Raw genomic sequence first — 12073 nt, 5'->3', positions numbered from 1 at the left:
TGACACATCTACAACCCTGACGCAGGGCAGAAAAATGCACAGGCTCACTCCAGCCTTTTCTTTGCGGCCGAGCTTGAACGTACCCAACAATTACCAAGCTATTTTCTCTGGAAGGGCAATTCCCTGTTTATTGGTATCCGCCTGTCAAAGGCTCTCCCTGTCAATCCCCAGCAGGAGCCTTTCCAATGGTCAATGGGAGATGATTGAGTGTAACTCGACAAAAAGGAGTGGGATTCCAGTTCAGGATTCACCAGCGTTTGGAAGCGGTTTTCCAAAAGGATTAAAAACAAGATGGTGATTTGAACAGTAGCTTGTAATTTTCCAATACCGCCAGTTTAAAAAAAAAATACAGTAAAGCAATGGAGTGTTAAATGGAGGGAATAGTTGTGCTGATGTGGCATTCAGACTAGTGTTGTCACACTTTTTAGCATGTTCCCTGTGTGACCGTTAGTCCAGGTCTCCAGTTCTTGGTGGAATATTTGTGTCAGGATATAACTCAAATAAATATGTAAGAAAAAGACATGTCTTCAAGAAAATAATCTTGAAATCATGAAATGTTTCTGAACCAATCTTAATAGAGCTTCTGTGGAATTCGGCATCACCTGCTCCCACGGAAAAATACTTTTGGTGCTTTTGGAAAACAGCTTCCACCCTAGTTTCATCACCTCGCACTTTCTTTGTTAGAGCTCGGAAATGCCTGAAGTTAGGAATGAAAATACTGGCATGTCCCTGCAGCTCAGTGAGAGAGAACATTTCTGCAGCTGCGAAGTGAAGTCAGCTCATCAGAACAGAGCCAGCAGGCCAGGTTTCCTCCACAGATAACCATGTTAACCTAAAGAACATAAACACCCACCTCACGTTTCACCACGAAAGTATGTGTGCCATGAGGTTACGACGCAATCTTTAGGAAGCGCTGAACAATGTTTCAATTTCCGACAATACAAAAATCGTGTCATGTATGTGCCTTACAAAAATTCGTAATTTGAGATTTTATTTGTGTGGTATCTGACCAGAAACTCGCATAGAATTCGGCTCCCACAGTTCAGATATATCAGATATATCATTACTTCAGCACATTGCATATTGAAGGTGGGACTGTAAACAAGATTTTTATATAAATATAAAAGCTAAATAATCTCATAGTCATAAGAATACAATATAAATATAAATAGGTTTATATTTATTTTTATTATATTTATTTTTATATAAATATAAAAAACAAAAGTATAATAATAATAATATTATTATTATTAAATTAAAACAAACACAAATATAAACATTTATAATAGGCCTTTACAAACATTAATTATTAAATATAATTATTATCATCATCATAATCATCCTTTTGGTGCCTTAATGTGAGGAAGAGTTTGAGAAATAAACTTTGTAGGCATAGTACATAAATGTATGATGTTAAAGACGTACATGTCACAACCTATGATTCGATTTGCTCACGCCACTTAAATTAGCGAGGGTCAGACTCTTCTTACAATTCAATTTACCACGTATTAATCCGCCCAACTGGCGAGTGACTTTATGTACTCACTAGGGGTGTAACGGTACACAGAAGTCACAGTTCGGTTTTTGGGTTTTCGCGATTCGATGCAAGTTCGGTACAACAGTAAAAAGCAACAAATCCCCAATGCTAGGTTTCTTTTCATTTATTTTAAACAGACAGTAGTGCAAATTACAGTTTGTTCCAGCTAGCGGCATTCAGTCCTCCCTGAGGTAGTTGGTACAGTACAGCCTCCTTTAGTGTATTAAGCACTTAGCAGTAAACAGAATGCATTTTTGCATTTTTGAACAAAAAAACAATAGGTATTTGATCACAATCAGCTAAATAACTGAAAAAGCATCTCATGTTATAAAAACACAATATAAATAGAATAATGAAAAATAAACGGCGGACACAACTTAAAATATTCTGTCATTTATGGCAACAATTCAAAACATGTGAAGGGTCTATTTTTATTTGTGTAGATCTATGGGGGTTGGTGCCATAGATATCATATATAAACGCTAGATGTCTTATGGCGCAGTCACTTCCGGCATCACCGTTCGGCCATCTTGTCACAGTGAAGCTGTGCATTAAGGTGAATGATCAGCACGCACACAAATCCTCTTATCTTGCTGAAATCTTGACGGATTTACAAACGGTTTGGTTTCTTACAAACGTTATTAACGTGGCTATAATTTCGAATGCTTGAACATGTATGTTATAATTATTCATATGTATGCACTGTATGTATGCAGTGTCATAACTACATCTCTGACGTTTATAACAAACCAAACCGTTTGAAAATCGGTAGCAAATTGAGCAAGTTATGGTTATTTAAAAGTACATGCACCATTAAACGAGTGAGCGAGCACACTGTGGCAAGATGGCCGCCACGTGCGGACGTCGACCTCCATTGGCCAGCAGCGAGCACGAGACATCTAGCCTTTATATATGATATCTATGGTTGGTGCATAGATCGTCTCTTCCTCTCCTGCTTTTTCCTGTTGTGGCGGTTAGTAAACAGTGCTGCATTACCGCAGGCGCCCCCTTCTGGATTGGAGTGTGGATCACCTGTGTTTTTGTCGTCTGAACAGTGATGATTCAGGACAAACACATTTACCGTTACACCCCTAGTCCTCACCAAAGCCAATTTTTACTTGCATTTGGCACAAGTGTTATTTTTGGACCCTTGACTGCATCTATAAGACAGGGCTCATTCTGAACGCCATGTGACCGCCTATTATCGTGTACACGGTTATCATGGGGAGCTCCTAAAATATAACTACTGCAGGCCTGGAATGTGATCGTTGCCATTGGATGTGGTGGTATCATGATCTTATTGTCATTCCTCTCTGCTTTCCTATTAAGAGCACTGCTCCCAGTAATTTTCGATGAGTCAAGCTGCCTGACTGACGCACTCCAATTAGGCCTGGGCTAGCAGAGCCCTTAACTCCAGCACATGCTGTTCTTCAGGAACGCACGCAGCCAGGCCTTTTTAGCCAATGACAGCAGGGTGACGGTGATGACATCGAGATGGCCTGCTTGGCAGCCTGCGGGCAACACTAAGGAGACAGAAATATCTTGCTTTGACAGACATGGATACATGGCGCTACGCGTGCAGCTGTCTAAATGTTGCCTCTTTTTGTCTCTCACTCGCTCTGCGCTATCTTTCTCTCTTGATCCCGCGCTCACTCTCTTGCTCTCTCTCATTCAATCAACTTAAGCACACTGACTTTTTGTCTGCAGCTGAGGCGAGGGGTCAGCGTTCGGAGGCCAACCTTTAGACACAAGCATTTGAGATGGATGAGGTTAGGGCGGCGACTGGAGCCTGAACACAACCCACAGACAACCTCAGACGTTCTCAATTAATCAGGTCACGGTGCAGGGAATAACTCACTCTCTGGTATCTGGGTCTGGACGGTACAACAATCTTCTGCAGCTCACGCAGTCATGCAGCTATTTGCCTCTCAAAACAGTTGAAACTGTGCTTGCACCATTGGGAAATATCTGAGAATGTCAACAGATAGATTGTGACATATAACCTTTATAGCTAAACGTAACGTAATTAAACTTTGCTTCAAAACTCCAAATGGTCATATCAATCTTACAAAAAAGTATCCAAGTCATGTTTCACCCCCAAAAAGAAAATGAAGCCTATTTTTAGGACCATAAAGTGATTTTACGATAATTAGGCAAATATCCCCCCCAAATTCCAATTAACATAATGCATTGAGAATTTCCTTTGCTAAATTAAAAGGCATAACATAAAACACTACAATTAGGTATAACTATTTTACTAATTAAAATTTTTTATTCTGTTTTCACATTACAGAAATGAATTTGTAGGTAAAATGTAAAAGGTAGAACATCTTGGTCCCAAATCAATAGATTTTTTTTTAATAAATAATAATAATTATTATTATTAATAGAACTACATTTATAAAGAATTAAATATAAAAATATACAATATTAATATACTAATTTTGTATATCTAATAACATAATATAAAATGTAGAAATATAGAGCCAAGAACCAGTAAGCAACCTACTTGAACAATTGTCCTATTCCTGGCATTATTTCAATTTCCAAGAGTTCTTGAACTCCTTAATTTAAGTTAAATTTCACACTGTAATCAGGAGTTTAATAGTCAGTTAGCTAGACCCTCTGCTAATTAAACACATACCAGAGGCCCCTTCCCTCCCTCTCTGTGCTTCATTACCAGGAGCACACAGGCCTTAAACTCAGTCTGGATGTCTTTCAAGCTCTCCTCCTCTGGAAGGCGTGGGGCTACAGGAGGTCTCGCTAGAGATGGGAGCATTTTCATTCAGATCTTGAATGGCTTGCTGCTTTAAATGCTTACCACATTCCTCCTTCTGACATCCTTCTGATACTATAAAATGTCCCCATCACCGCAGCTCTTTAATTGCTTTGTTACGGCAGCTCTGTACGTCGCCCCACCCCTGCAGGTCCTTCTGGGGGCCTTGAACAAAAGGTGTCACCGAGACCCAACCTGGGGAGTCTGGGGTGGGGGAAACCAAGAAACCTGAAACATCTGTCATTCTTTATGGAGTCTATAAAGATCACAGAGTTGGAAGGAGAGAATGAAAATATATGATTGGAGGAGCCGTTATGCGTACGCTGGATGTAATGCATTGAGATGACTGCTGTCAGATTCAAGCAAAATGGAGGTTTGTCAAATGAGAGCATCCAATCTGGGGCAAGCCGCCTGCTTCGGATCACACATAAAAACTGGAAGTGCAATAAATACACTTTTTAATGTTGGTCTGGGCAGAATCATAATGGCCTCAGATTTTCTATCCAACAGACTGTATCCGTAAATCAACTCCAGATAGTCTTGTTAGAGAGCAACACCAACATTGTGAACGCCCTAAATCACCAGCAAATAAATGAGAGGAATTCATATAATCAGTGCAGCTGGATGAGACAGTATGTTCTGATAACTCAAGGCTTTGTTTGAGTTCAGTCTCCACCCCAATAGCTCTCAAGCTCTTCCAGGGCTCCACAACCAAAACAACTACTATGAAGCCACCGCCTCCAAAAATGAAACATTTAAGAGCCAGATTACTTTTTTTAGATGTCTGAAGGAAAACAAATCGAAGGATCACTTCAAATGGTAGATTGTTGAATATAATTGTTTTTTAATAAAATACAAAAATGCTACACTGATTGCAGTTCCAATACATGAACCAAAAAATAATTCAGCGAGTGGCTCAGAATGATTTAGAGTAAATGAGTCTTATTCAAAACAATAGCTCTTTTGTGAATCTTCTTGAAAAAGGAAAAAACAGATTTTTTTTTTTGATTTTATACTGTAATATTATAATTCGACACTATATAATATGAAGCTAATCTTTGACAATCTTTATATTAAAATAACCAGCCAGATTCCTCTTATGCATATGCACACCGATTTGCTTCAAGAACCTATATCTCATACATCTCAATCTGTGCAACACTGTGTGCTAGTGATAATATCTGGAGACGCATTCAGATAAGTAATTCGCATATCCTGTGCAGATGAATAGTACGCAGGTTTGTAATTGTGTAAGCAATGCAGTGATTTGTTTTTGTTCACTCAGACCCCGAGGGCTGGCACTCTTCACACTGCACAGCCCGGGACTGCCAGGAACTACACAATTTGTGATATTATTCAAATGAGCACATTGTTTTCCTGTTTATTGACACGAACGGGCGGGAGACAACTCAACAAGATTAAATCATTCAGAAACAATCAGCCCCTGAGTGCAAGTAGCATTTGAAATGTATTGCTCAAATTATTGAGAGCCATTAATGCATGTGTCCACTCTTGATGCACTGTATATTACATTCATTCATCATGGCTGCATGGCCTGGCAGGCCAACAGAAAACATCTTTTGTAATCATATAGCTTCCTGTCAAGGGCAGCATACACGTCTGTACATTTAATGATTCAAATGTTAGTTTTTATTGGTGAGTAGCTGACAAAGGAAAAGTTTATATCTCACTGCTATGACAACATATGTGTGAAACAATTGGGGTTTAATGTCCACAGTGGAACATAAAAAGAGAACTGATTAATAATGCACTAGTCGTTCTTTTCCACCTAAATCACAATGAAACTTTCGAGTTCCAAAAAAATACACAAAAACTAAAAAAGTCTCTAAAATCAATAGGTTACAAGGCTACTGACTCGCTCAAATGTATGCTACACTGAAACCGTGTATCAGTTTTGGCATGGTGTCAAACTCTGAGCCCTATCAGGATGCTAGCTGTCATTGGCATAAACGCAACACAGATGCACAATTCTCAGCCTCTTCACCTCCAGAAGTGAGATGAAGAACATCCCAGCCTAAGCTTTAATTTCCCTTCCACACAAAAGACATATTTCAAGAGGAATCCCCACATCTGTCCCGCATTGCACAGTCAGTGCTCTTCATGAATGCACTTTTGGCATGGGTAGAAGGGACATTTCAGCTTGTTTCAACACCTTCCATCCAAAAGGGGTGTTGAACTTAATCTGAGCCAACAATGGGGGAAAAAAAAGTAAAGTAACTTGATGGCAAACCTCCATTAACAACAACAAAGTGCCAGTATATAGGCAATTCTTGGCAAAGCTGTATTACTTGACTGAAGGCTGATTTATACTTCTGCGTCGGACCCACGCCGGAGCCTCTACGCTGTAGGCAACGCATTGTTTTTAATTTATACTTCTGCGTCATTGTCTGTGTTGACGCGCAATTACTCACAAAGAGGGAACATGTGAAACCCGAGGGAGCGGTTCTAGCAGACCAATCACAGCGCTTGCGTCCACGTAGAATTGACGCGTTGTTACATTTTTGGAGAGGTGCGCGTCAGGGTACGCGTGCTACACACAGCGTACGACGTAGCTACGGCGGGAGTTCGACGCAGAAGTATAAATTGGGCTTCAGAGTGAGGCTGATGTATTGTAGCAGCAGTAGCTTTGTTTCGTACCTTTAAATCAGTATATTAGAATGATTTCTGAAGGATCATGTGACACTGAAGACTGGAGTAATGATGCTGAAAATTCAGCTTTGTCATCACAGGAATAAACTACATTAATAAAGAAAACACTTTTTTAAAAAATTTAATAATATTTCACAATTTTACTGTTTATACTGTATTCAGTAAATGTAGCTTTGGTGAGCATAAGATAAATATAAAATATATATAATATTTCTTACCAACCCCAAACTTCTGAATTATATTTAAAGATATTGCCCCCTGTGGTTATTTTTTCTTAGTAACTTGTAGAGTAGCGAACTACATTTTAAATTGATAGCTTTACTGTAGTTTAAATACTGAAAGTATCAGTAGATTTTAGCCTGAAAAAATACAGTTTCAGAGCACTGCCATATCTGGCTGCGGCTGCGGCTGCGCTATTATCAACGGAGAAAACAGTAATTTACAAAGGTAAAGACTACCTTCCCACAGATCGAAAACAGAAACATAGAATCGGGAGTATTCCTCCTCTCAGATGCGTTTTCCTCCCGTAACTGCGCAGGCTAGATATCAAAGAGAAGTGAAATCCTGGGTGCTACAGGAGCTGGGATGTTAATTCCTGTGGTGTGAGCTAATCCTGCGAGTGCTGACATCATTTTTCTTTATCAAACACACCATGTGGCTTGTACACATGCCCAGAGAAAACTTCACCGTCAAAGTAATTTCTTACTGTGCTTATATTATGTGGTATGGGAGACAATGAAGACATAAATATCTTCGGAATGCAAAACATCTTCAAGTCTAGATGAAAAAGAGATTGACAGCTACAATTTGTCATTTCCGCCCCAAAACAATGATGGTTAACAAACACTAGTCAGTCAAAAGGACAGCTTAAACTCACAAAATTGGCTCAACCAGTATTGTAAGTTTGGGGGCAGTTTCAGGTTGCTCAAACAGAGCAATGTATAAAACTGAGAAAACCAAAAATACTCACTATTGCTTTAATTTAAACTCTAAAATATATAAATACATCAATTGTTGTCAAAAACCAAGGAGACACTTAGCCTTGTTTGAGGAGCCACACAATATAAGAGGCCATTCACAACATTGTTGAAAAATGAGGGCGGAAAACAAAGTCAACCTCACACAGAGCATCACTGCCTTCGCCACGGCTGGGGACACTAGAACTTGGATGTCAAGATTAAAGGGAGAAGAAAAAAGGAAGAGAGGGAAATGGAAAGGGAAGACAAAGAGTATTAAAGTAGAACAGTTTAAGAGAAGAGAAGAGAAGAGAAGAGAAGAGAAGAGAAGAGAAGAGAAGAGAAGAGAAGAGAAGAGAAGAGAAGAGAAGAGAAGAGAAGAGAAGAGAAGAGAAGAGAAGAGAAGAGAAGAGAAGAGAAGAGAAGAGAAAGAGTCTCAATATCTTAAATATCTTTATCTTGTTTTAAAAATTTTACTGGGAAAGAAAAATGCAGATTAATAACATTTAGAAGAGAAATTAAGTGAAAAAGAGAAAAAGTGAAAGAAAGCTGTCGAGACCCCTTTCAGGAAGTATCGCCCCTCCTTTGCTTTAATGAGGTTAACTGTAAAAGCATGTGCAGGATACAGTCTCCCTTTACACACAGCAACGGAAAGGTCAGCCGTTATCACACCGAGACCCCCGTCTCGGTACAAAGCGAGTGTAAAATTACAATTACACCTTAATGAATAGCATATTTCATTACATATATGCTAATTAAGAAGTTTCAGATACAACTCTGGCTGTGATAAGCATCTGCTTTAGTACCACGACAGATTGCTCAATCCTCTGAGCTACATGTTGCTTTGTTCTGAGAAAGAGGAGCATATGCGTATTAGAAAAGTTAGCGGTTTGTGAAGCCGGTCCTTGCGCTGCAGTGTCAGTGTTCCAGGTGGAGTGTGGGAGGAAAGGCTGGTGTTCTGGCTTTTGTAACAAGCACCCGTCTCCACAGGCTGACGTGAGCGCGCTAATCGCTTTAGCTGATCCCGCTCGGCTGTGTGCGAGGCAGATGTTTGTCAGGCCACAGCACTGCTCAGCGTTCACACTGCACTAAGCGAGATTAACCACCACCTTTATTTATTTATTTATTTATTTCCCTCCTTGCCCCCGCCTCCCCAAATCCCTGACTAAAAAGCTGGGAGAAAGGAAAAAAACAAAGCTATATTAAATCATTGTGTAAGGCACCCTGCGATCGTTTCACAGAAATGTGTTTTTCCTCCATGAATTTCCAAGAGTGGCTTTTGGGGAGAACAGCCAAACACGCAATAAGACAAATGTTTACGAAACGGCGACAAGGCCGCTCCATCATATCGACGCGCAACTCTCTGAGGTCGTTGAAATATTTTCCTGGTGCAAGTCAAAAAATAAGAAACATTTGAAGTGAGAAACCCAAGCCCTTGTCATTTGATCTCTTTCCCCTCTCTTTCTTCTCTGTTGTTCCATTATGCAGGTGCTGGAGGCCTGAGGGTACGAGGCATTCTGTGTGCAGATGCAGCTACCCTGCGCATAAACACTACCAGACGTCCATCCAGCACGGGTCTGTTCTGCCGAATATTACTCACAGGCTTCCAATCTGGCCAAATCAACCCAGCATGTTCCCGATTCTCACCACGCTCTCATGAAAGGCATAATCGTACAGGATATGTAAACATCTCTCAGCTTATGGCAGAAGACGGGAATGACCCACTGCCGGTACAGAGGACAGTGTGCAAAGGTCAAACGTTATCCAGATGTTACGTATTTTGTTCTAAGCCGCTTGAAATGCTGTTACTGTTTGGTGATTTGTCATGCTTTTTGAGACAATGGGAGTCATATTTACATACACTTGCAGTGACCACTTGAAAATCTCATCAACATTTTTGCGTCAATATAGGCGTCAACCAGTATTTCTTTTTAACAGACGATGCTGATATGTAGAACGACGTACATAAACTGCAGAAATCATCAGAGCTGTGGCACAGAAAGTAGTGTTTTGCAAAAGACATATAAAGTGCGGTTGTCCTTGTGCCTACCCTCTGTCAAAGCTCCAACATAAAGCAACAATTGTGACTTAAAATAAATGTAGACAAATTAATAATTAAATAATAATTAAATAGCAAGTAATCTCATGATTTTTCCACTTAACGCCAGAGTTAAAAGGAACACATGTCAGGTTTGGTGTCAAAGAAGAGGTATTTGAGCCTTATTAATGGGGTTGTCGGTATGAAAGATAAAAAAGGCACAGTAAGCAACACTGCCTTCAAGTCAAAATGCAAAAAGGTACAAAATGCAAGCCATTAAATTATCTATACTGAAAGAACAACTAAATTTACACCCACTAAAAGTGAACAACAATAAACTTCATGACATTGTAAAAACAACATGTCAGATTTAAAAGGCATGCCAACCTGTGTGTTCTTCAAGCTGGGAGTAATGTCAGCAGCCCCCCCTCCCCCTCCCCTCCCGTCCCTTCATATAGTCCGTGGGGAAGGTCCCTCTGCGAGCTCCCGTCCAAACTAGGGTCCACTGCACCTGGGAAGAAATAAAAGACATGTCACACCTTCAGCTTGAAATTAGAGTATCCTCCCAGGGACACTCACCAAACCAGAGTAATTCACTTCACACGCACACCCCTGACGATATGACATTTCCCGCTCTACTGATGTATCCGCACAGGTCTGGTACGGCATGTTTTGTTTGTGTTGCGCTGGGGAGTTTTCAGCTAGAGTGACATCAAACGCAGCCACCCTGGGGTGTCTGGGAGTAGACTCCTGCTATAACCCGTTTCCCTCTGCTTACAAACTGCATCCTTCCGAAAGGTTATCATAGAGCCGCTTTGTTACTCCTAATCCAAAATTCATTACATATAGCAGTTACCACAATTTAAAATGATACGTTTCCAGAACGGCTGGGTGAGCTCCTTCACAGTTCGCTGAGAGGTAAGGACGTAGAGAAACAGAGGGTAAAAACGGACACCAATGCCTTGTGTAACTGCGAGAGCAGAGCACCATAAACATGTAGAGTGGTATGTGTCAGCACCAAATCTAATTTACTGACCTCACAAGCGATTGCACGTTGCCAGGTAAGCCAATTAAGCGGCTATTAACCTTGTATAAGTGATAGGGGTGGAGAATCTTTAGTTTCTTGGCATGTGACAGGGTACTGAGGCCGCTTTTTGAGTGACAGCGATGTGAAGGTCAGACGGTAATGTGTGGCATGAATGTGCAAGTGATAATGACTGGGCCCTCTCATCGTACCCGGATCGGATAGCTGCTAACTGGATTGAATGGCCGACCACCACATCTCTCTGAGCATTATACACATACGTCCTAAGCTGCTGAGAACAGGATCAGCAAATGGCGATGTGCCGCAATGCCCGCGATGGAGCGAACACAGGAACACAGAGTCTCTGTTGTGCTGGTCAGATTGCAAAAGTGAAGACATACTGAGAAGAGCCAAGTTTCTGAGCAGCTGCTTCCAAGCAGTTTTTTGGACCTCATATTAACCAAAATGGAACCACATCACCACTTGACATGCTTATCATTTGGACATTTCTAAATGATCAGACTAACTAAAAATCCCAAACGTCATAATTAGAGACCAGAATATCATAGAGACTTTTGAGTGGGCTCTTTTCACTTGGGTCAATAGAGTTTTGTAGGCCAGCCCGCAATTTAGCATCACCTTTGTTCCCTCAACAAAAAACCAATAGGTTTTTTTCTACTGGCTTTTGGATTATTGCAGAAAATAAGCTCTGTATCAAACAAAAGTTTGAGTCTTAGGCCTACATGTTTAGTTCATCATGAATATCTTCACCAATGAACACAACCTTTTTGAATCTCGATGCCGAAATACAATCGGCAGAAGAAAAAGCTAAATGAACTACACTATGGCACATGATTTATGACTCTTTCAGTCATAATAAAAAAAAAATGATTTGGTCACACTTTTTTTTAGGGTCCAATTTTTTTGCCTCAAACTTCTAATTATTGCTTTTTACTAGTTAGTAAGGTAATTGTTAAGTTTAGGTAGGATTAGGGATGTAGAATAAATATGGTCATGCAGAATAAGGCATTAATAAGTGCTTTGTAAGTACTAATAAACAGCCAATATATTA

The 12073-nt window shown here is 40.2% G+C and overlaps 1 protein-coding gene across 4 annotated transcripts in view; it reads right to left on the bottom strand.

The window, feature by feature from the left end:
- Window positions 1-12073, bottom strand: part of zmiz1a (zinc finger, MIZ-type containing 1a) — a 134325-nt gene that overhangs the window by 85971 nt on the left and 36281 nt on the right. For all 4 annotated transcript variants that reach the window (XM_084092991.1, XM_084092992.1, XM_084092993.1 and 1 more), the window contains exon 2: window positions 10365-10488. The gene's annotated coding sequence lies outside the window, so the exon portion shown is untranslated. The remainder of the gene's footprint in view (window positions 1-10364; window positions 10489-12073) is intronic.

The sequence above is a fragment of the Abramis brama genome, assembly GCF_963993115.1.
Source record: "Abramis brama genome assembly, chromosome: 19".
Taxonomy (NCBI): domain Eukaryota; kingdom Metazoa; phylum Chordata; class Actinopteri; order Cypriniformes; family Leuciscidae; genus Abramis; species Abramis brama.
This window is presented reverse-complemented; position numbering and strand designations above follow the sequence as displayed.